The following is a 4645-nucleotide window of genomic DNA, read 5'->3' on the forward strand; positions in this document are numbered from 1 at the left end:
TGGATGGTGACAAAGTGAGAAGCTGTCAAAAAAAAGAAAAAGAAAAAATATTCTACTTGAAATTGTGTATTATAATTTGATAACAGAGACATGTTGAACAGGAAGAAGAAAATAGAGAAAATAGTTTTATTTTGAAAAAAGCATACAAACTTCAATATAGTTTTTGTTTTGAGACAGAGTACCGCCGTGTTGCCCTCAGTAGAGTGATGAGGTGTCACAACTCACAGCAACCTCAAACTCTTGGGCTTAAGTGATTCTCTTGCCTCAGCCTCCCACATAGCTGAGACTACAGGTGCCCACCACAATGCCCAGCTATTTTTTTGTTGTAGTTTTCATCATTGTTTGCAGGCCCAGGCTGGGTTTAAACTTGCCAGCCCCGGTCTATTTGGTGGTTGCCCTAGCCACTGAGCTATAGGCACCAAGTCAAACCTGAATGTGGTTTTAAAAGACAAAAATATAATCCCCACAACTACTTCTTCCTAATAATTTAACTTTCTTTAAGTATATTTTAGTAAATTTGTCTGTAATGACTATGGACAACTTAAAGGCTCTCATTTTTATACATTCACATATGTGTAGAATCTGTAAGAGTTGCTTATTTACAGACTTTATTTCATTTTATATTCTAACTAATAAAGATGGGGATTGGGGCATATTTCTAAATTTTCACTCATAGTAATATTTTCCTTGTATTACAGCAAAACACCTATTCCCAGCAAACCAGTGATTCAATTGGTGATTCAACATTCAATGATTGCCCTTTCATTAGAAATATTTATGGAATACTTAAGTGACAAGTGCTATCCTAGGTAATGAAGACACCATAGTAACAAAAAATGACACACTCCACCACCAATGAATTTACAATCTGGCAGAATAGCTGAACAACTGCAAGGTGGTACAGGGTGTCTATCAAAGAGGATAACTCTAGATATAAGGAAGGACTCTTTCAGGAACCTTTTCTTTTCTTTTTTTTTAACTAATTTTTATTTACCATGTTACTTATAATTTTACTGTTAAAGAAATAGACATACATAGACACATTAATGCTATTTCTTCAACTTTTGGCATTTTAAATTCACGAAGTTCTTAAAAACAATGAATGGCTCCATTTTTAGTTATGCAACAGGAACAAGAAATCCACTAGGGAGTTTAAAATTCAGATCTTTACTAGTCTTTAATACACTTACTGTAGACTTAAAAATGTTAAAGCATGCATAAAAGTATAAGAGTGAATAAAAATCACAACTGACAAACATATTGGTTAACATTCCAAATATGTAACCAATGAACATGGCCTGTGTTTTTTTTTATTGATATTCACTTCAGTAACTTGAATCCACAGATATAAGCAGTATATAACCAGAAAGTCACAAGTAAACACAGATTATACATGCAAATTTCTGTTCACGAAGGTAACGCGTGCAGGTACGAATCAGAAGTGTGCATCTAGAATTATGGCCAAACTGTCTTTAAAATGCAGAATGTAAATTACATCTTGAAAATATGAAGTGATGGTCTACACACTTCAAAAATCAAATGTTGCTTATACCAGAGATGTATGACTACTACAGGATTCAAGTGACAAGCAATAAGATCTCAGAAAATTAATAGTGGTCAGAGAGAATGAGAATATTTTTAGATTTCACTGAAAATACATAGAACTACTAGAATACAAAATCTAGCAGGAACTCAGGGAAATAATTACAAAATCTAAAGCCATTACTCAATATTTCTAATACCTAAACAACAGCATGACATTAAAAGAAAACTGCACCTGCATTTGAATTGCCAATCTCACATTAATTAAATTCTCCAAAAATGAAATGCAAACAAAAAAGCTTCAAAACTCCAACGGAAAAGTCTGCAAGGCTCAGATTAATATGTGGAATGTCTCAGATGAAAGTAATAAAAATGCAACTGGTTTTGCTCTTTGTTGAATGGAATCAAACGTTAACATTTCTTTGAAGCTTGGAACTACTAAATTTCACTTTTCTGAATGTTCTACTTTTATCTTTTTCTTAGTGGTGCAAGTTGTGTTAAATAGCTTAGGAAGTCAGTTTCTACGAAGTACTTCTGTTGCCATTGTGATAAAAGAAAAACTATTCTTCATTAACTTAACCACATATCTACTTTCTTGCTATAACATTTAACACAGGAACAGACATCTATTATTTCTCCACTAAAACAAAAGAGTACAATAGTCATCTTCTAACATCAGTATTGTATTTAAAAAAGGTTAACATTAAAAACAAAGAACCATTATTTTCTTTGAAATGGCTAACTCTTCTTGGACATCTTATGTTTCCTTCTTTTGTCTGCATTCCTCTGCCAATTTATTCAGAAATTTCTTTAATTTCTGATAATGAGGAAGGCTGCTGCAATGAGTTTTCTTTGCAACTTCTTCATTTGTATAACAGAGCGAACACAGCTTATAGTAAAACCCTGTTTTAGGTATCACATAGTCTATACCAACAAGAACATTGGGCTGATGTGGTCCAAGTCTATACTCATCTGGGATTGTATAGTCCTCCTTGTTTTCATCACTTTGTCCATCTGCATTTTCACTTGTATCTTTGTTGGGATTATCAGCATTCTCAGCAGATTCTGCACCTGGTTCTGTATTTTCCTCATTTTTAATTCCATTTTCCAACGCTGCTTCATTTTCTTGATCAAGTTCCTTGATCTTGTCCACCTTTTTAAGCTTTTTCTTTGCTGCTGCTGAAGCAGTTGCATCTTTTTTCACAGCTTTATCTGAAGCCTCCTTTTTTCCCATCAGAAGCCACATCACCTAAATTAGCAAGATCAGTCTCATCTCCCACTGAACTGCCACTTTCTAATAATGCAGCTGCTTCTTCTTCATCTACAACCAGCTCATCTTCAGATTCGAGAAGCATACTGGGTTCCTGTTCTGTCTGGTCATCCTTTGTATCTTTGTCACCATCTTCACCTGACTTTTCTTCTTGTTCTTTACCTTCAGTTGTACTTTAAGTCTTCTGGAACCATCAGTTTTAGATTTCTTATCACTTAGAGATTCTTTGCCATCTGGAGAATAAGACCTTTTTCGGGATTTATCTTTTTTCAGTAAGTCAATGCCTGTGTTAGGAATCCTCAGTACCAGTTTTTTGTATTTTTCAGAAAGGTCAACCTTTATACATCTCTCCCCTGAAAGCAAAGGGCTTTTTTCAAACAATGGTCAACCATTGCCATTGCATCTTCTCTTGTCTCCATCTCAATGAAGGCCTGACTCTTCATCCTCATCAATATATAATTTTTTATTTTTCCATAAAGCTCAGCAAGCTTTAGAATAGCACTATCAGAATAGCCAGAATGGGGCAAATTGCTAAGATGTATTACATGTCCAAGCTCTTGCTTTTGATCAAACTTCTGATCTGGCTTCCCCTTGGGCTTCTTTATTCTTTTATACTTCTGGGATAAATGGACTCTCACTGGCTTGCTAAACACTAATGCTGGCGTGGTTGTATAATAATCCACTGCAGCCTGAGCATCCTCTGTAGTTGCCATTTCAATAAAAGCCTCATTAATTTTATTTAGAATCAGATGATTTGAAATGACTTCAGATGGTTCCACAAGCTGTAATAGTTGGTATCTCAAGTTTTTCCCTCATTGAAAATCCATGATGTGAACAACTCGGCTAGTTTCTACTCTGCCTTTCTGCATGTGTCTAGGTCCTTGCAGGTTCCCATTTCCAGTAACCAGATTTCCTCTTGGTCCAACTGCTGGTCGCCCAAGATGGAATGAGGGAGGTGGAGGTCCCAGAATTCCTGGCCCTGGGTTTGTGGACTGCTGCAACATGAAGGGATCACCCATTGTGTGTCCTGTATCATTGTCAGGATTCTATTCTGGATAGATTTCAAGAAGAAGCTGGCATCGACGACTGTGAATTGCTCCATTGATATGTTGACTCCACTCCTTATTAGAATGAACTGGCAAATCACATATAGAGCACAGATGGGGATAACCCTTCGGTAAGAGTCCATGGAAGTCTTCAATATTGCTACTTGGAGGAGCACCCCTCTTTTTCTCAAAGAGAGATCTCTCTTGTAAGGGGCCAGGACCATGTCCCATTCTCTCATACTCACTGTCAAATTTATGATAGTTATGCGAGGTCTCACCAAAAAAAGAATCATCCTTAAACCTTTCTCCATCTCTTAATCTGTCATCTTCATAATCCATTCTGTCATAATAACCAGATTCTTGAGAATGACTTCCATGGTCATAATCAAGCACTGGGTTGAGACTAGGACCATGATCATCAAAACTATCTCTTCTAAAGTGACTTTTTTCTTCCCAGTCATCCCTAGGTACTCTGTATGGTGGCTCCATGTAGCAGATCTGCCATCTCTACCATAACTCAATGTAGGGCCTTCTTCAGTTCTCCTCCTTTTACGCTGTAGAAGGATCTGGGGCAAATTCTCAGGAGTAATCTTGTCCTCTGGATAACAACTCAGTTCATCTAAGTCTCTAGCAGACAGACCAAAGCTGGCCAAAATGTTACTGGCTTGGTCTACATCTCCACGGTGTTGAGAAGATAAAGGGAGTGAACCTCTACTTCCAATGTTAAATATGGGAAGAAGTACTAGCAGAAGACAGTGCACTATGAACTCCTTGTTGATTCAATGAA

The 4645-nt window shown here is 36.6% G+C and overlaps 1 pseudogene across 1 annotated transcript; it reads right to left on the minus strand.

Annotated features, from left to right (window-relative positions):
* Positions 1-2114: 2114 nt before the first annotated feature.
* LOC105888367 lies at positions 2115-4084 on the minus strand (annotated as a pseudogene). The gene has a single exon (XR_001161851.1). The product of XR_001161851.1 is annotated as a matrin-3 pseudogene (transcript).
* Positions 4085-4645: the final 561 nt, after the last annotated feature.

This window comes from Otolemur garnettii, unplaced genomic scaffold, assembly GCF_000181295.1.
Source record: "Otolemur garnettii isolate 467f Iridium unplaced genomic scaffold, OtoGar3 scaffold00305, whole genome shotgun sequence".
NCBI lineage: Eukaryota > Metazoa > Chordata > Mammalia > Primates > Galagidae > Otolemur > Otolemur garnettii.